Consider the following 20,920-nt stretch of genomic DNA (forward strand, 5'->3'; position numbering starts at 1 on the left):
TGTAGTTTAGCTCGTCATGTTTATGTTGCATGTATAAGTTAATCTTGGGTGTAAGTAAAGTATTATTGAACTTGAACTAACTAACTGGTTGCGGGGTCTTTGATCGATATCCGGTTGAACCTTGTGGTGGTATAATTTGATACCTGGCGACTCTGAAAGCAATATAATATCAATATCTAGACAAAAGAAGGGCAACCTTATTGACTGCCATATTTATAGCGAGTAAAAATAGCAACATTATTGGCGACCTCTGACGGGACTCGACCCAGAAGTGATTTTGTCACTCCGAGAGAACCCACAAAACGTTTGAATTCGAAACCCAATTGGAAAAGTGAAAGAAACCACAAGTGTAAGACCATTACCGATCAAACCTCCAAGATTCGGACGTATGTAGTAATTTGCATGCGTACAAACAGGGATATAAGGTAAACTCGTTAGATTTTCTTGCGGTAAACTTTCAGGAGTTGTGTGAACCGGAAAATAGCTTAAGCCATACCCGCTGTTTGCATCACCGCTTTATTCCCCCCTGTCCCAAATTCACGGTAGAGATACAGAGATTACGGTAGAGATACAGAGATTATGGCAGGAAAAGACATAATCGTAGAAATGGCAATGAAGGCAATGGAACGCCTTTTGTACCCACAGAAACTCCAGGTCACAGCGACCAATAGAGCAGAGCGATGTCCCATATGGGAAGAGGAAATTAGGAAGTACCTGAAGGGGAAAGGATGGCCCCTATGGTCTGAATTTTGTGCAAATGAAGAGACAGGTCCTGGTAGTATAGGACAAACTTGGTGGGATAACCTGATCGAGATCCATAAAAAGAGTTTAGGTAAAGTTTGTAAGCCGATGGTAATTGTCCTGTTTAGCACAATTGCGAGGCACAGGGGAGGTTGTGAGGATGCTCCGCAGACAACTTGTAGAGAAAAAGAAGAGTAATGAGGGAAATGTTAGTGAATGCGAGAAAGTAAATGAGCAACTCCGAGAGCAACTAGCAGCGAAGGACAAGTAGATGGCTGATGTCAAACGGGCACACCAATCTTGTCTAGCTCACCTAAGCAGCTTTCAGACCCAATATGATAAGGCCCAAGCCACGCAACATGCAGTTTTGGTAAGGGAAGAAACGGAATGCCAAGTAGAGCAATTAAAGAAGCAATGCGAGGACTTAAAGGCAGCCCTACGAGCAGTTCCACAATGGAACAAAGGCAGAGTTCGGTAGACCACGCCAAATGCAGGCAGCAAATTTCACGATTAGAGTCACTGCTCTCAGTGCAAAATGGATTCAGAGTCACCTTTGGACCAAATTTAGACCAGGAGGATGGCCCCGATTGGCAGGAACTTAATGAAACTGCCCATTGACACATAAACGGAACAGAAATTCAGAATAGATCCCCCCAGGCCCCGAAAAGGAAAGCACCCGCACCACCGACTGCACAGGCAGCACCCAACCCTATGAATCCAGTCACCACGTAGCACAGAGTACCGACAGAAGACCGGTTTTGTGTATACCACCCCATTAATCATCACCCAGTAAAGGGATGACCGTGATAAAATAGAAACCTTTCAACCCACATCAGACCCACACCATTTCTTTGAGCGAGTTAGACAACAGACAGTCATGTATGGTCTGGACGAGCAGGAAGAAGTGAAACTCATAGTAATGAGCCTTGACCCGTCTGTTAGCTCAGCCCTACCCGACCCACAAAACATAGGAGGAGGTAGCCTCCAGGATATGAAGACAGCCATCCTAGATGCCATTGGCTATAATAGAGGAGATCCCGTAGAAGGACTCAACCGATGTAGGCAGAAGGAAGGAGAGCATCCAACAGCATTTGCTGGATGCCTTGGGATACACTTCACAGCAGTATTTGGAGATTTAACCCGCGCCCATTTAACTGCAGACAATACGGCCAAATGGACCCGTATTTTAGTCTTCCACGCCACAGATGCAGGACAAAAAGCATGTGCAAATTATGACCCCTCAGACCCTGCACACAATGAAGTGTGGGTTCTGAAGAGACTCTCGCGAGCTTGGGAACAATCCCTACATAAAAAGGCAGAGCAGGAGAAGGTAGAAGCAAACATGAATCCAGTAAGGACACATCAAGACCCCGCATGGGTAAATGAAGGTAGAAATAATGCACAGCACCATGAAGCACATGGATGCTATAATTGTGGACAGAAGGGACACCACGCCCGAGAATGCAATGCCCCCCAGAACCCGCAACGGAATCAGCACGCAAATGCCCCACATAGGAACAATGCCAGGCCTATCCACAGTATTAGCACCCGTTCAGATAATTTGGCCATAAATGGCACCGATTGACGGTGTTCGGACTCCCCAACTTGGGTCTGCGACAAACATTGGGACAAGTCCGGGAGACCGGTAGCCACAGGCACAGTCCGGGGACACCCCGTAGGGTTCCTTTGGAACACAGGAGGGTCCCGAACCACGTTAAGCTTCTCCACGGTTTGATCCACAAACCACTACCAAGGCAAAACAGTTAGGGAAGTCTTAAAGAAACAGGAACCTTCTTTTGCCCAGCACAAGCACGATTGCGGTAAATTTCCAGGAATGGTCACCAATACAGGTCCCGATTCTAAGCCCCAGAAACAATACGGGTTTCCACAGCAAGCCGATGGAGAAATAGCTAAGGTAATTCAATGTTTATTGGATCAAGGTGTAATTCGGCCAGTAGCCTCAATGAACAATGCCCGATTTGGCCCGTAAGAAAACCAAATGGTTCATGGAGACTGACCATCGACTATAGAGAACTCAATAAAGTAACTCCGTTAGCAGCCCCCACCGTTGCCACGTGTCCCGAGACCATGTTAAAGCAGGGACTTCAGTCAAAATATTTTACAGTTCTGGACATTAGCAATGGCTTTTGGTCCATTCCATTGGATAAAAATTGCCAGTATAAATTAGCATCCACCTTCCAGGGACAGCAATACACATGGACATGCCTTCCACAAGGTTTCCACGACTCCCCCTCCATTTTACACAGACCATTGGCGAATGGATTATCGAAATTTTCCCGACCCGAATGCCTCATTCAGTATGTGGACGACTTGCTCCTACAGACTGACACCAAGGAAGAGCACATTTCTGAACTATTAGGTCTCCTAAAAGAAATTGGATGTAAAATCAACCCCAAAAAAGCCCAAATTCTCCAAGAAAAGGGTCACTTATTTAGGAACAGTTATAATGCATGGTAAATGTGAGATAGAGCAAAAACGTATTGATTCAATTGTTAAATTGCCCTTGCCCCATAATGTTACAGCACTCTGGTCATTTTTAGGACTGGTTGGTTATTGCAGGAACCATATGGATGGTTTCGCCACAAAAGCAGCCCCACTTTCCGAGCTCCTTAAGAAACAGGCCCCATGGAAATGGCTTCCACAGACAGACAAACAAGATATTAAACAACAAGATAATGACAGATATTATGCTTGTATACCCAAGAATATACAAATATACCAGGAGACAGAGGAAGACAAAGACAAAATGAAGACGGACCTGATGACCTGCATCATGATCGCCGTTGGATCACTACAGTTGCGCGCGTTATCAGCCCCTATATCCTTCACCACACAGGCCCTAAACATGACCACCCAACACGATACCCCTAGCCCAGACACCACACCACATATATAAACAGCCACGGATACCCCGACATGGTGAGAAAACATCATAAAGTGGTATTCCCTTTCTTACACGGTAGAAGCCCTCTTGATTATAGCAATACTTTGCAGTGTCGTCCAGACACTTAGACTTCGGAAATGGCGAAGGAGAGCCTCCAACTCCCCAGTATACACACTCAGAGCCCCTTTTCTCGGACATCAACAGACCCCACACTCTTTTTGAACTCTTTTTCTGCCTAATAAATTCCGCGATTTTCAAGACAAATTACTTTCTCTGTAAATGGCATAAGTGTTAAGTAAAAATGTGATGCTGCTGTTGTTTATTTTGTACTGTAATATAAGTTCTTTTGGTTATTAGCTAGCAGCATAAGTGCCGTTTAGGTAAGGACAGTTAGAGGTTGCCCTTTGTGTAAAGAAGTTGAAATGTATGATTGAATGTTATAGTGCCCCCTTAGAATTTTTTATAGATGTGTGATTTATTAAAAACTTAGGTAAATGTTCCAATCCATAGGACGGAGTAGGATAGAACCTGTCCTTGGTTAAGGGTACCCGGCACACCAGAAAACAGAAGAAGATTCAGTAGTGTGATCCACCACGCTTCGCGTTTAGGATCAAGAGGACGGACTGTGGGATGGCCACTTACAACAAGAAACATGGACATTTGCAAAGCCTAAAGGGAAATATGGACAATGTAAGATTCAGGCAGACACAGAGCCTGAATGTATATTCGTGAGCAGAGAATCCAGACAGCATCGAAACCCCCAATCGATCAGCATTTTAATGACCCATCTCCGTAAGACAAAGGACTGATACTCAGGTAACCAATACAATTGCAGACACATCGGCACCACTCCCTTTACTCAGGAACCATAAACAGCAAGGTCAATAACTGTTTAGGACACGCCCAGCCATCAAGGCATCCGCCCCTTTATTGGCTCAGATCGAAGGCAGTGATCGAGAACTGCCCAATTAATTGGGTCCAAACCTAAGGACCGCCCTAAAGAGCGCAACCCCCCCCCCCCCCCCCCCCCCCCGCAAGGATAAAGAGAGACATTGCCATGTGTTCAATCTCTTTGGACCTGGCGCTCCGGCAGCGTCCATCTCCAACTGTAGCACCACGACCAGAAGCAAGTCCAAGTTCAACGCTCGCTACCAGACGGATGAGCCTAGCTGAACCGCAGTTACTTTTCCAGACGCAAATTCGAACAAAGGCCACTGTTCCTCTGACCTAAGCCGGGAGCCTGAAGTTAAGTACAGGTTGTCATAGTTGTTAGTTTAGCTCGTCGTGTTTATGTTGCATGTATAAGTTAATCTTGTGTGTAAATAAAGTATTATTGAACTTAAATTAACTAACTGGTTGTTGGGTCTTTGATCGATATCCAGTTGAACCTTGTGGTGGTATCATGTGGGGCGATTCTCCGATATGGAGGCCAAGTGTTCGCGCCGTCGTGAACGCCGTCACATTTTACAATGGTGCAAAGAGGGCCCGGGCATGACCTATCCTGGCCCCCACAGGGGGCCAGCATGGCGCTGGAGCGGTTCACACCGCTCCAGTGTCCTTACGCGGCGCCAAATGGGCGCCGCGCCAACCCGCGCATGAGCAGTTAGGCCGCGCCATCCTGCGCATGCGTGGGGAACGTCTTACGCACGCCGGCCCCTCACCAACATGGCGCCGGTGTTCTGGGGCCACGCGCGAAAGGAGGTAGGCCCGGGGAGGGAGAGGCCGGCCCGCCGATCAGTGGGCCCCGGTCGCGGGCCAGACCCCATCGGAGGCCACCCCGGTGAAGGAGCCCCCCTCCCTCCCCCACAGGCCGCCCCTCCCACAGCGTTCCCGCAGAGTTCTCGCCGGCAGCGACCAGGGGTGACGGCGCCGGTGGGAACCTGTCGTGTCGTAGCGGCCGCTCGGCCCATCCGGGCCGGAGAATCGCTGCTCGCCGGTTCTCCGAGCGGCCCGGTGCGAATCGCGCCCCGTTGGTTCCCGGGGGGTGGAAGAATCGCGTGCTGGGTTCGGGGCGGCGTGGTGCGATTGGTGCGGCGCCCTGGCGATTCTCCCACCCGCCATGGGGGGAGAAGAATAACGCCCACAATATCTGACGACTCTGAAAGCAATATAATACCAATATCTAGACAAAAGAAGGGCAACCTTATTCACTGCCATATTTATAGCGAGTAAATATAGCAACAAGGGGGACTGGCCGGAGTGGTCAGCCGTCATCAGTGAGGGGTCTCCCCTGGGCTGGGAAGTGACGAGGGACTCAGCGCCTGTGGGTTGACATGCCAACCCCCCCACCCCCCCCGGGAGGGTCACCCACCTTGTGGCAGTCTGCTATGCCCTCTGTACCCACTACCTGGCACAGCAGTAAGGTGACGTGCTGGAGGTGGAGGAATATGTGGCCTCGTCAGAGGAGGAGGGTGAGGTGGAGCCAGTCCATGGAGGACCCATGGGAGCAACCAGAGGATGGACGACAGGTGGCGGTGGTGAAGGTATAGCATGCTCAGAGGGCCAAGGGGGGGTGAACGCATTCAGTCTTTTTCCCAAAGTTGGGGAATTGAGAACTGGAGGGCATAGGTTTAAGTTAAGAGGGGAAAGAATTAATGGAAACAAAGAACAAAGAATAGTACAGCACAGTAACAGGCCCTACGGCCCTCCAAGCCTGTACTGATCACGTGTCCTATCTTGACCAAATGCCTGTATCCTCCTATACCCCGTCTGTTCATGTGTCTATCCAGATAAGTCTTGAAGGTCGCTAACGTATCTGCCTCAACCACCTCACTTGGCAGTGCATTCCAGGCCACCACCACCCGCTGTGTAAAAAAAAAACATCCCCTGCACATCTCCACTGAACTTATCCCCGCTCACCTTGAACTTATGGCCCCTTGTAATTGTCAACCTGAGGAGCAACACCTTCGCACAGCGGGTGGTACGTCTGTGGAATGAGCTGCCGAAGGAAGTGTTTGAGGCAGGGACATTGACAATATTTAAAAGACATTTTACCACACACATGGATAGGAAAGGTTTCGAGGGATATGGGCCAAATGCAGGCAAATGGGGTTAGCTTAGATGGCGTTTTGGTTGGCATGGACCAGTTTGGGACGAAGGGCCGGTCTCCGTGCCATAGATTATATGATTCTCGTAGGATGTGGCTTTGTCCATCCTCTCACCCTGTCTGGCATGAACAACACACGTTCTCTGGGTGGGAGCCGGTGGATACTCACCTCTGTCGTACAGGCCAATCTTGACATTGGTGACCGATCTATCCGCGAACTCCAGGGTCTGTTCCTCGTAGGGGCTGAGGACTCTGATGTCTGGCACCCCACCGCCCGTCTTGGCCCTCTCCCGTCTATTAGGGACAACTTTTCCTGCAGGGGCGAAGAGAGGGCACTTTGAGCCACACGCTTCATGTATTGCGGTGCGGAAGGGGTTCGCTTGACAGGCATGGGCACCGCTGCTTGTGATGAATGGGGTGTGCAGGTGGGTGCCAGTATGTGCTGGGGCACAGGCGCGGTATTGTGATGGGAGGGGGAGGGTGCGGTGCCAGCTGCAGGGTCGTTGGGGGGTGGTGTCCGGCGGTGCCAGACTGTACCAGTACCAGGGAGCTGATGCCAACTCACTCGTGCGGCCAGGTGGAGGGCGTTGAGCTTTTTGCGGTACTGGGTGGTCCAACCTGGAATACCACGGCACTGATGTGCGCTGCCACTGCCTCCCAGGCTGTGGCTGACACTCCGACCCCCTCGGGTCACAGGGTATCTCATCTGGTCTCCACCGCGTCCAAAAGTCTGGCCAGGTCGACACCTCCGAATTTTGGAGCAGGTCTCCTTGATGGCATATCTGCATGCTGTCTGAGGTTTGCTCTGCGGGATCGGTTGAAGTGCTGCTCCCCTTCATTGCAGGAAGCTGCCAGGCAAAGTCCCAGTAAATCAGCTGGTGGGACAGTCATTTCTAACATGAAGCCCGGGGGACATCACTACCGGCTCCAATTGGCGTAAGATACCGGTAGTGGTCTTGCCGGGTTGCCCGTTCTGGACAGACCCGGCAATTCCCGCTCGCCTGCACACTTAGAAACCTTCCCGTTAGATCACACCCATAGTCTCTAGGCTCAGCTGACTTTGTCATTTGCTTCACTCTTGTGAAGCCACCTGTTCCTTCACCCTTTTCCCAACAGGACTTTGCTATCTTGAAGACCGCTGAATCACTCTGGCTGCATGTGTCTCCAATTTCAAATTGTAGGTCAGCAGAATATAGGCAAACTTAAAAACGGTTGGCCGCCAGCCTGGAACGGCGCATAAATGGTAACCCATTAAGAAATTGATGTAAATGGTTTGTTTTCAACTATGAGGTGCGGAACTAATTTGAGACTCACTTTAGAATGTGTGCTGCTCGCATTATCGTCAATCTCGGTTTATTTATTTAACATGTGATGTGTACCGGGTTTTGCAATGTTTTGAAAATATCAAGTGCCAAGCGATAGCAAACTTGAAAATAACTTTAATGAATTAAACCCTGTGTGTATTGCCCTGCAGTTACTTGGCAAAAGCCAACCAATCTTAGCAATATTACTGCTCCCAGTTTATTTATAAAGCTGGTGTTGCTGAGGGACCTCCTGGAGTTGCATCCAACACTGCATGCCCACTGCACCAGCACTTTATACATTTTTTATTCATGGATGGGTGCTGGATGGAAGAGTGTGGGTTATATGCCGGGTGGGGCAATGCCAAGGCATGGGTGAACTTGCCACAGTCTACATTGTGACTGCTCCTGTCATGAATCCTCCCTTAGAGATGTGGGGCTGGATTCTCCGATAGTCAGGCTACGTCCTGAGACCGGCATGGGAACGGTGGTATTTTACGACTGAATAGCCGGTGCAAAATGGCAACCGATCCTCTATTTAACTGGGGGCTCGCAGCAAAGCAGCGTAGAGCACCCAGCTCTAGCTGCCGATAGGGCCCGGAGAATTGGAGGGTCCGTGGCCGCGCATGTGCACGGTGGCGGCCTACAGCGGCCGCGCCATGCAACATGGCACTGGCCGCACGCGGTCCTGGCCTGCAAAATAGTATCTCCCCTTTGGCCGCTCTCGAGCCCCGGGCCACATCCCAACAGTGCCCCCAGGCCCTGCCAAAGTCCCCCCTGCCCGCGGATCGGCCCTCCCCTGACTGTGGCGCCGCTGGACTAAGTCCGCAGCTGCCACGCCGAGTTCCCGACAGGTAAGACCATGAGAGACCCACACTGTCGGGAACTCGGCCGGTCGGGGGCGAAGCATTGGGGGGGGGGTGAGCCTCAGGCAACGGCATGAGGCTGCCAATACACCGCTTTGGAGGGGGCGGAACATCGCGAAAGCGGGGATTCCCCGGCTGATCGGAATTTGAGCGTCGGCGACCGGAGAATCCCGCCCATGTTTTCTGAGTCTGAAACAACAGTGTTTGCAACACAGCCACGCAGATGTTAAGCGAATGGAGATTGTGTGACTTATGTTGCTGAAAGGAGCACGTGAAGGACCAGTAGCAAATGTCCTCTTGGACAACTGTACCGAGAAGTGACGACTGATTGTTAGAGTCAGACCAAGAGGCTAATGAAGCACAGCTTTAACCGATGTGGGGAAAATCCAAAGGTTGGCCACCTTCAATTGCTTTGAAGATATCGGAAATGTTTTTTTTCAGGCTGTTTAGAAGCACACACGTGCTTTTTCCATCTGCAGTCTCAGTTGCCTGGTTTCTATGGAAGACTGATTAGTTTTACCGTAAATAATTACAGGGCACGATCGTACCACAGATTCCAGCGCCAGTCTGAGTACGCTGTTTGTTGTTGGCTGGAAGGTCCCTCATGTGCTGTCTCTCCCACTGCCTCTTTAAATGGCCCCACTTTGAATGATAAACATAAACAGCATATTGAACTGATAACTGTTTCAGCCCAGCAGGTGGAACCTTGATTTATTTAAACGCATTTGTACGGTTAAGTGATGTTTGAAGAATGTCAGGTTTCCACAAGGCCACAAAATAATGTTGGGATCAAAGGCAGCTAAACTTAATGAGACAATAAATAAAACAGCAGCAACAACACTCAAACAATTCTCATTTTTTTATGATATGTATTTATAACACAATAAATTGTTGAGGTGTCTTTTATGCGGTGACTGCAATGTATTGTGCTAAATGCTATTTTATTTATGAAAATCAGTCAGATTTACTGCCTAATTCTTTAGTGGAATACCAGACTGGGTGTTCCAAGTCTAGCGGGGTGGGTGGGGCGGCGGGGGTGCTCTGCTGCAACCTCTTAAGGTCGTTGAATAAAATCTTTTAAAGTTATATGGAGTCTATAATTTGTGTATAATATGGAAGAGGCTGTGGCGTGGGTTCATTTCCACTTTAGTGAAGTGGCTGCTTTGTACAGTCTAACAGGTGGTGCGTACGCCTGAATAAAAGGGGGATTGAAAATAGTTCAAAACACATTGCTGCATTGATATTCCGCTGCTGTGCAGCAGGACTATGTTCCTAAAGCTTGTGCAAAATTTGAGTAAATGTGGGAAGCTGCACTGCAACTATAATGCACTATAGTGGGTATCGCAGCTGGTGCACTGTGAACTTTTTTGTAGAACTGTATATCACTGGAGAATTAGGCTGAAACCTGCTTTCTGATTGTCCTGGGGAGCTGGCTTGCTATAAAATTTGCTAATGTGTGTAGATTCCCGTCAAAATGGAAAACCCAGCTGCTTCCCGTCCCCCTCCTTCCCCGAAGGCAATGATTCATCCTGGGATAGCATTGGGCGCCAACAGCACTCCAGCATCACAGCATCGGCCATCGCTCAGCGAGTAGCACTCCAGCTTCCCAGTCAGAAAACGCAGCGTTTCGAGCCTGCTGCAGAGACTTGAAAATTCGGGATGATAGTTCAGTGCCAAACTCAGGGACCCGCTCTACAATCGGAGGGGCTGGTCTTTCAGATGTGTTATTAAACCCAGGCCCTGGCTACCCTCTCAACTGAATGCAAAAGATCCTCCATGCCATTATTTTGAAAAAGAACAATTGCCCTGGCTAACGTTTATCCCTTACCCAACATCATCATCATCTCAATAATGGTGGGGTCTTTCTGAGTTAAAATTACCTCCAGTATTTTCTACATTACAGCAATGACTATACTGAAGAAATGCTTTGGGACATAGGTGTCTTCTAAATGCAAGCTCACTCACATTTAATATTCCCTTTGTGAACATAAAGACTGAGTGCTTCAATTGGTAATGCATGAGCATGATGCTGTGCTCTCATTAAAGTCTATCTAATGTTGTACAGAAGCCATTGGTGGATTTTCTGTCTGTTTCCACGTGGTCAATGTAGCCTGCCATTACTGGGAGCTAATTGTTCCATTCTCAACGGGACCAGTAAACTCATCAGAGATTAGGGACAAAATCAGGACCCTCTTAATCTAGGCAGCGCTAAGGCACAGCATGTGATGGATTTACCTAACCATAGCCACTCTTTGCAATGGCTGCTCCTGTTTTGTTATGCTCTTGACGTAGCATAAGCTGCTTCCTTGATGTGCACTCTGACAAAGGAAGGTTCAGACTTGGGGATAGCTTTAATACATTTATTAAACTGTTAACAATTCTCCGACTTGGATTCGACGCTACTGTCAATCCTTCTATAGCTACTCAGACTGACTAACTAGTCTGCTACAATCCACGTGGTGGGAATGATGTTCAATCAACCCTGTGTCTGTACTCACTGAGAGTCTCCACTGGAAAGAAACTGAGCATGTGTGATGTGTCCTTTTATATGGGTTGGTGTAATGCCCTCCTGTGGTAGTGTCACCTCGGTGTGTATTGTGACTGCCCATTGGTCGTGTCCTATCTTACTGACCTATCGGTTGACTGTCTGTGTGTCATGTCTCTGGTGCTCCCTCTAGTGTCCATTGTGTGCGTTGACCACTCTCTGTTTGGAGTCGGGGACCCTTCGCGGTGCGTGGACCACTCTCTGTGTGGCAGCAGGCCGCTCTCAGTGGATTTGTACCGCTCTTGGTGTCAGGCCACAGCATAATCCTGCACTCACGAGTCGGGATCTCATATCTGCTGGGCTGTAGATCCTCAAATCCGAAGAACCCGTTGTCGGGGTCTTCAATGTGCAACACGTCTAGTTGCGGTTCGGATTTGGTACTGGGGTAGCCTCCCAAGGTGAAAGATTTGTCTGAGTCGTTGTCTTCCAAGACCATATCATCACATTTTGTGCCGGAGCTGGCATTGGGCTTGCAATGTCCAAAGAAGAATTCAAGGTCTGAGTCATAGTCTTCAAGGACTGTATCATCTCTTTGGGCGGTGCTAATTGCTTGTTGCAGGGTTCTGCGGAGGTTACTTTCAGCTACTGGTCGAATTTCAGGCATTGTGCTGTCGTTCCAGGTAAAAGAATCTGGTATTGAGGCTTTAAATTTTAAAAAATGTTTTGGGACATTTCCCCTTTAAGTGGGCGTGGTCCGGAGCCTCTGACGTCATGACGCTACTCGCGCATGCGCAAATGGACCTTCCCATTCTGTGTGCTCTTCATGCAACTGCGCATGTGCAGCTCCTTTTCCAAGGTGGCTGCAATTCAAAACTGCCGTTCGTTGCTGCAAGCCTACCTTGCGGTGAGTTTTGGCGCCTCTTTTCCCTTTTCTTCTTGTATGTTCCTCGCAGAATTCTTGGAATTTGTCCAGGACTGCCTGGAAGTCGCTCTTGTTTTGCCCCTTTGAATATTTGAAGGTCTGGAAGATTTCAGCTGCTTCTGGACCCGCGATGGTAAGTAGAAGCTTTATTTTCTCTGCATCCGCCACGCCATCTAGGTCAGACGCTACCAGGTAGATCTCGAATCTCTGCCTAAACCATTGCCAGTTTTCATTGAGATTGCCTTGGTACTGGAGCTGCTGTGGAATCGGATTCCCGAACATCATCTTGCCTGGCTTTTGTTGCTGGTTGTCACTGTTTTGTTGAGTTGAGCTGTATGGATTTAAACAGTTACTCACTGGTACCATGTTTTGTTATGCTCTTGACGTAGCATAAGCTGCTTCCTTGATGTGCACTCTGACAAAGGAAGGTTCAGACTTGGAGATAGCTTTAACACGTTTATTAAACTATTAACAATTCTCCTACTTGGATTTGACACTACAATCCACGTGGTGGGAGTGATGTTCAATCAACCCTGTGTCTGTACTCACTGAGTCTCCACTGGAAAGAGACTGAGCATGTGTGTGTGTCCTTTTATATGGGTTGGTGTAATGCCCTCCTGTGGTAGTGTCACCTCTGTGTGTATCGTGAATGCCCATTGGTTGTGTCCTATCTTACTGACCTATTGGTTGACTGTCTGTGTGTCATGTCTCTGGTGCTCCCTCTAGTGTCTAGCTAGGTGTAGTGTATGTACATTAACCCTTTGTGTACTTACAGTGATGCATATCACCACAGCTCCCAGGTTAGTCACTGTGTCCATGAAAGTGAATCCCTTTTTACCTGCTCTACTGCTTTTGGATGACCAGGTGTCTCTGGGAGTTGCGGGGTGAGGATCACACGTTTCCACCCCTTGTTCACTGATCTACACTGGCTTCAGGTCCAGCAACAACTCGATGTTAACTACTTCATTTCTGTGTTCAAATCTCACCAATGGTTTCATCCTTCCCTATCTTTGTAACCTCCTCCGGCATTGTAACCTTCACAAATCTTTGTGCTCTGTCAAATCTGGCCTTTTTCACATCTTGGTGTTTGTGTCTTCTGACTGCCTAGGCCCGAAGTTCTGGAATTCCATCGATAAACCTTTCAATGTACTCCCTACCTCTTTTTTTCTTCCGTTAAGTTGCTGCTTAAAAGCTACCCTTTCACCCAACTTTTTGGTTAGATGTCTGAATATCTCTTCGCATGGCTTAGTGTTGAGTTTTGTTTGATATCCTTCCTGTGAGGTAGGCACCTATGTAAATGTTGTTGTTTAGTAATTTAAACTTTGGATATCTCTCTTACTAAGAAATGAAACGGTTGTGCTGCTTTGTACTGTAATTTAAGCTTCAGGAATTGTGCGTTGAACAAAAGACCTGAAAGAAGGAACCGATCGCATAAACAGATGTCACACATTAGCAAGGCGGAGGAAAAGGTTGGACTAAGTTTCACTGTGCGTAAAACTAGGCTAACCTTAAAGGTTGTTCTGCAGAGCATTTTTTCTGGCAATCCAGTGTGTTTTATCAATATCCAGTGGGTACTAACAGTTATAAGTCATTGAGGTCAGAGCAAAATTTATGTACATGACACTTTTTTCCAAAAACAGAGCCTTTTCGTCTGAAGAAGTTCAATGAAAAATGACCTGTTTTCTGCATTGGGACCGACTGTTCAACAAAGTAAGTGTTTGTGTGTGCATGTGTGTGTATGTGTGTAATGGCCCAACGCTGAAGTTACAAATGATAACAATCATCTCAATGATGGGGCAGCCTTTTCACCGACTGTATCTCATCAGATCCAGTAACTTGTTGTGGCTTCAGTTGAACTATCTCACCTCCTCAGACCAGGAAACCACAAAATCATCAGGTTAAGTGGATAACATTGTGGTTGGACAGGATTCTGGCTGCAGCAGGATTTAAGATTAAGTGGAAGCATATGGGAATGGGAGGGAGGGTAGCAAATTGTGATTGGAATGCAAATCTCAGTTTTGGTCCAAAAAGAACAGGGTTGGCAGAGCTTTGGAAAGAGTAAGAGAGTGGAATTAATTCGGCGTCCCTTTCAAAGAGCTGGTGCGGGGACAATGGGCCAAATGCACTACTGAATCCACATAGTGAAGAGTAAAGCTGGGATTTGTTATGTAGTCAATCTGGTAGGTTTATATTGTTAATTGGATCCCAAATCAGATGGTGAAGTATGAATCTGGACGCAAATCCTTTTCTTGGTAGTTGGTTTATTTACAGAATGCACGTTACATATGTCTGCCTGCTACCTATTAAGCAGTGTCCCTGCAGTCTCTCTTCATACTCTTTTGAGAGCCAATAAAAATAAACAATAAGTTCACTAATTAACTAGCTGACAGCTCTCTAATGGGCTACAGTCTACCTTCATACTCCTTGAGGTATGATTTTAAATAAATGGTCAAATTAACAGGTTAAACTAAAGTCGTGGCACCTTCAAGGGACACTGTAATAAAATTTTAATGGAAACTTATCTAATCAAATTACAATGTTGTTGTGCGGGGCTGATGAAGCACTCCAGCCCCCATGGTGTCCACGAGTCACCAAAAGTCTCTCTTTATGCTTTGAATATATCTGTAAAAAATTCGATAAGTTAACAAATGAGCGGATCAAATTAAGTAAAACAGATCAAATCAAGTTAAAATGATAACTCCTTATTTTTGTTTTGAGGTGCAGCCACTGCAACAATGTAGAAAAGTGGCAGCCATTTTGTGCACAGTAAGTTCCCACTGTAACGAGATAATGAGATGATTTTGAGGGTAAATATTGGCTAGGATATTAGGGACAATATCCCTGCTCTTCTGCAAATAGTGCTATGTATTCTTTTAAGTCCACCTGAGAGAGCAGCCGCGGCCACGTAGCATTTCATCCTAGCTGTATGTATTGGAAAATGCGGCCATTTGTTTTTAATATTTAAACAAATGATCATAACCTAATTGCTAGTTATATTTCTGTCTCTGGCAGTTTGTTTGGCAGTCAGGTTTTAAACAGTTTGATCAGATGAGTAGCTACTCAAACACTTTTTTTAGAATTTAAGGTGGTCCACGATTCAAAAGCCCAACCTAATATTGTCAGCTACAGTGTATGTTCCTCTCTCTCAGGTAGCCCCTTGAAACAAGAGTGGATGCTTGCCATGGAGTTTTTTGAGATTGGTAGGGGGTTTCCACTGAAGCTACTACACAGTTGTGGCTGACCAGGAAACTCGTCTGGGCTCTTAACGCCTGCCATAGGCTTATCTGATGATCTATATGCTGGTAATCAACCTGTTTGACCACACCACAAAGGCAACTTCTGTAGCCATCAGGCTGGGACTCAAACCAAAAGCTGCTGGTTGAGAGGTAGGAATGCTGCCCACTGCATCACAAGACCTCCAATTTTATGTTATTAATTGGGCTGGCCATGTAACAATTTTATAAGAATGGTGTGTGTATTCATAACAGAAGGCAAGAGCAAACCACTGCAGTACCTTGACAAGAATAATCATGGACCAATCCAATGGAAATCCATGGTCACGAACACCTTCTTAGGGCTTAGGTACCTGGAGGAGGAGGAAAGACTTTTTAACTAAAAAACAATAAGTAGTCGTACAATATTAAATGGGAAAGTTTATTTTCCTAAGATAGGATATTTCTACACCTTAGTTAAGGATATATTCTACAATAACAATGATCCTCATTGTACAATTTGACTTAAGTGTCTTCATCAATGTACACATTGTCATAACCTCTAGTTGTATCAGACCTTTCCAGGTTAAAGTAACACAAAGCTCAACAGGGTAACATGCTTTTGGGGCTCATGACTGTTCCAGCCCCTGTAAATAAAAAGGTTTTGGTTGTGTGTAATTATGGAACCTGTACTCTTACATGACGACCCAGTTCTTCTTACCATGTGAAGGTGATTTTGCTGAGGTTGGAGACATGTTTGTTACTAAAGGTGAGGGAACTGATGGGTGGCAGCATTTTATTTTATCAAACGGACACATGCACACTGACAACGGTGAGAGTAAAAAGGAGATGTGCGTAATGTTTACTGGCAGGTGAGAACTGTGAGTCAATCATTTAGTTTTTTTCAAATGAAAGATTTTTCATATTTAAAATTATGGATTGAATGAATACATTCCAAGGGTTGGCAGGGATTATTGGTTTAAATTACAGAAAGAGATTGATTAAAATAGACCAACAAAGAATGTTGCCACCAGAGCCTTGAGTTCAAAATCCCTTTATTTTCAAACAGACTGAACTTCATTTAAAGGCAATTTGAACACACGTTCTTCTTCTCCTTTAGGCTTACAGTCCCACACGCATTTACCATTCCCTTGTTGCCTTCATTATGGTCATTTTCCATGAGCGTAGAAGTGAGTGTTTGATTTGATTTATTATCACATGTACCGAAGTACAGTGAAAAGTATTTTTCTGCGGCCGAGGGAACGTGCACAGTACGTACATAGTAGACAAAAGAATAATCGGCAGAGTAAATTGAGAAATGGTATATTAACAAACAGTGATTGGTTACAGTGCGGAACAAGGGGCCAAACAAAGCAAATACATGAGCAAGAGCAGCATAGGGTGTCGTGAATAGTGTTCTTACTGGGATCAGATCAGTCCGAGGGGGAGTCGTTGAGGAGTCTTGTAGCTGTGGGGAAGAAGCTCTTCCTATGTCTGAATTTGCGGGTTTTCAGATTTCTGTACCTTCTGCCTGATGGGAGGATCTGGAAGACGGCAATGCCTGGGTGGGAGGGGTCTCTGATAATGCTGACTGCCTTCCTGAGGCAGCGGGAGGTGTAGACAGAATCAATGTGGGAGTGGCAAGCTTCTGTGGTGCGTTGGGCTGAGTTCACCACACTCTGCAGTTTCTTGCAACCCTGGACCGAGCAGTTGCCATACCAAGCTGTGATGCAGCCGGATAGGATGCTCTCTATGCAGATGTTTGTGAGAGTCGATGCAGACATGCCAAATTTCTTTACCTTCCCTAGGAAGTAGAGGCTTTGTTGGGCTTTCTTGACTGTTGCATCAACATGAGTGGACCAGGACAGACTGTTGGTGATGGTGACCCCCAGGAACTTAAAGCTATCGACCATCTCCACTTCGGAGCCATTGATGCAGACGAGAGTGTGTGTCGTGCTGCGCTTCCTGAAGTCGATGATCAGTTCCTTGGTCTTTCCAACATTTAGAGAGAGGTTGTTTTCGATACAGCATGCAACCAAGTGATTTATCTCCTTCCTGTAGTCTGATTCATCGTTGTTTGAGATAAGGCCCACCGCAGTCGTATCATCCGCAAACTTATAGATTGAGTTGGAGTTAAATCTTGCCACACAGTCATTTGTGTATATGGAGTACAGTAGAGGACTTAGCACACATCCTTGCGGGGCTCCGGTGTTGAAGACTGTTGTGGAGGAGGTGCTGTTGCCTATCCTGACAAATTGCGGTCTTTTGGTGAGGAAGTCGAGGATCCAGCTGCACAGGGAGGGGTCAAGTCCAAGATTGCGGAGTTTGGTTATTAGTCTTGTTGGTATAATGGTGTTGAAGGTGGAGCTGTAGTCTCTGAACATCAGTCTTACATAGGTGTCCTAGTTGTCGAGGTGTTCGAGTGTTGATTGTAGAGCCAGGGAGATAGCATCTGCTGTGAACCAGTTGCAGTGATAGGCAAACTGCAGTGGATCGAGACCGTCTGGGAGGCTGGCAGTGATCCATTTCATGACTAGCCGCTCAAAGCATTTCATGATAACAGACGTCAGGGCCACCGGTCGGTAGTCGTTGAGACAGGCTACCTTGTTCTTCTTTGGTACTGGTATTATGGTGGCCTTCTTGAAGGAGGTGGGGACCTCAGAGCGGAGGAGTGAGGTGGTGAAGATATCTGCGAATACACTCGCCAGCTGTAGGCTCGGAGTGCTCGCCCAGAGACTCCGTCGGGGCCCGTCGCTTTCGTGGATTCACTTTCAAGAAGGCAGCTCTTACCTCTGAGGCTTTAATAGTGGGTGTGGGTTTGTCCAGGGCTGTTGTGGCAGGTGGCACTGATACATTGGCTGACTGCTCAAAGCGGGCATAGAACATGTTCAGATTATCGGGTAAGGATGCTCCAGCCCCAGATATTCTGCCTGGCCTTGCTTTATAGCCTGTGATCTTGTGTAGGCCCTGCCATAGTCGTCGTGGGTTAGTGTCGTTGGCCTGGGACTCTAGTTTGATGCGGTATTGTCCTTTTGCATCCCTGATGGCTTTCCGTACGTCGTACCTGGATTTCTTATATAGGTCAGGGTCATCAGACTTGAACGCCTCCGTCCGAAACTTCAGCAGGGAGTGAACCTTTTGGTTGAACCAGGGTTTCCGATTGGGGAATACCTGTATTGTCTTCTTTGGTACACAGTCCTCGACACATTTACTGATGAAGTCTGTGACGGTGGTTGCGTACTCGTCCAGGTTAGCTGCTGTGGCCTTGAATATGGACCAGTCCACAGTTTCCAAGCAGTCGCGGATGATGTCCTCAGAGTCCTCGGACCAGCACTGCACGGTTTTCCTGACTGGCTCAGACCGTCTGGGAGTAAGCCAGGAAGTAGGAATACCGACTTGTGGTCGGATTTGCCAAAGTGAGGTCGGGGAATGGCGCGGCAGGCTCCTTTGATGCTTGTGTAGCAGTGGTCCAGGGTGTTTGCACCTCTGGTGGAGCAGGAGATATGTTGATGGAGTTTGAGTAGGACCTTCCTGAGGTTGGCCTGGTTGATGTCTCCAGCCACGATTGTCAGGGCTTCGGGGTGATTTGTTTCTTGGTTGCTGATGGTGGAATGTAATTCATCAATTGCTTTCTTCACTTCTGCCTGGGGTGGGATGTAGACTGCTGTGATGAGTACAGAGGTGAACTCACATGGGAGGTAGAAGGTATAACACTTCACGGTTCGGTATTCTAGCTCTGGGGAGCAATGGCACGCTAGGGACACCACATCCGAGCACCAGAAGGTGTTGATCAGGAGGCAACCCCCCCCCCCCCCCCCCCCCCCCCCCCCGCCTTTCGACTTGCCTGAGGCCTTCGTGCGGTCCATTCGGTGGATTGAAAAACCTTTGGGTTGGATGGCGCAGTCTGGTGTGGCCGGAGTGAGCCATGTCTCGATGAAGCAGAGCACACAGCAGTTTTTCACTTCACTCTGGGAGGTAAGTCTAGTGTTGAGATCATCCAGCTTGTTCTCAATTGCTTGGACGTTCGCCAGGATTACGCTGTGGAGAGGAATCCTGAAGCCGCGCAATTTAAGTTTCACCTTCAGGCCGGCGCGTTTTCCCCTCTTCCTGGGTCGGGAAGTGTCCTCAGGCTGTTGGGAGAAGACGTTCACCATCTCTCTTCCCAATCTCCCTGGCTCAGCAGCGAGGTCCATGGTAGTGCCACATTACTACGTTGGCTGAAGTCCAATGACTCAGTCATTTTCAAACACAGGGCCGTGACCCGCAGATGGGTCGCAGGCGGGTGCCTAGGCGGTCGCGGGACCTTGCCTCGCGATGTTCCCAATCATGGGGCCATGTGTCACAGCATTACCGATCGTTAATTGTGCCACTGCAAATCAGAATTCAAAGTTCCTGCCTGTTATATGCAGGGAATCACTGGCAAATGAAAGTTTAAAACACTCAAAACTTCAGACATTTGAAGACTAAGCATGGAGAGTTCGAGGACAAACCACTTGATTTTTTTCAGTGGATTCAGTGAGATCTTAAATCATCAGCTGAAGTCCTCATCAGAAATGTAACATTGGATAACAAAGCATGTGAGATCGTGAGGAGCAAGCAGGCTCGGCTCCCCTGTCACATTGAGTTAAGTGAAAACGGTGGGTCACGAAGGTCGGCTGGCTTGGGTCACGATGGTCAGCCGGTGTGGGCCGCGATGGTCCGCCAGTGTGGGTCACGGTGGTTGGCCGGCGTGGGTTGCAAAGCTCAGCTGGCGTGGGTCCCAAAGGATGGCTGGTTGGTAAAAATGGGTCCTGGGCAAAAATGTTTGAAAAACACTGCAATAACTCGTCTAACTGCAGGTATAGAACTGCAGTTTCTCGCTAAACAATGCCCTGACAATCAAGCCATCAAAGGATCTAGTCAATACAGTCCTGAGAAATAATTGTATGTTGCTGGGTAATGTGCAGTAATGATACAACAGTTTGAAGTAAGTAAATCAAAGGGTTAAACCTTATTATGTCAGGAATGCAGATTAGAGTACTCGAGAAAATAGACAGATACCTTACATTCAGAAGGAGTGCCTGAACTTTGTGATAATTAGATACATACACACTGAGCAATGCGACGTAATGAAAGTGTCTGTGAGCTGTAACCTTGTTAAGGGCAGACAAGCAGTGCTAGATGGGTACACTCAGGCCACCCAGATTGTATCTACAAACTAGTTCCTACAGCATTCTTGTTGCAGCATTTGTCAGCACCAAGCTCTGAACTGGACATGACCTTAATCGATAATTAAACGTGGCACCCAGCGTAGAATTGAGCCATACACATGAAGAATTATGGAGGAGAAACAGATAGAAACAGATCCAACTTGACCTAACCTACCCATGCCGATGTTTATGTTCCACTCGATCCACCTCCCATCTTTCCTCTTCTAAATCCATACCGTAATCAATCCGCTAC

The sequence above is a fragment of the Scyliorhinus torazame genome, chromosome 18 (assembly GCF_047496885.1).
Source record: "Scyliorhinus torazame isolate Kashiwa2021f chromosome 18, sScyTor2.1, whole genome shotgun sequence".
In the NCBI taxonomy this organism is placed as follows: domain Eukaryota; kingdom Metazoa; phylum Chordata; class Chondrichthyes; order Carcharhiniformes; family Scyliorhinidae; genus Scyliorhinus; species Scyliorhinus torazame.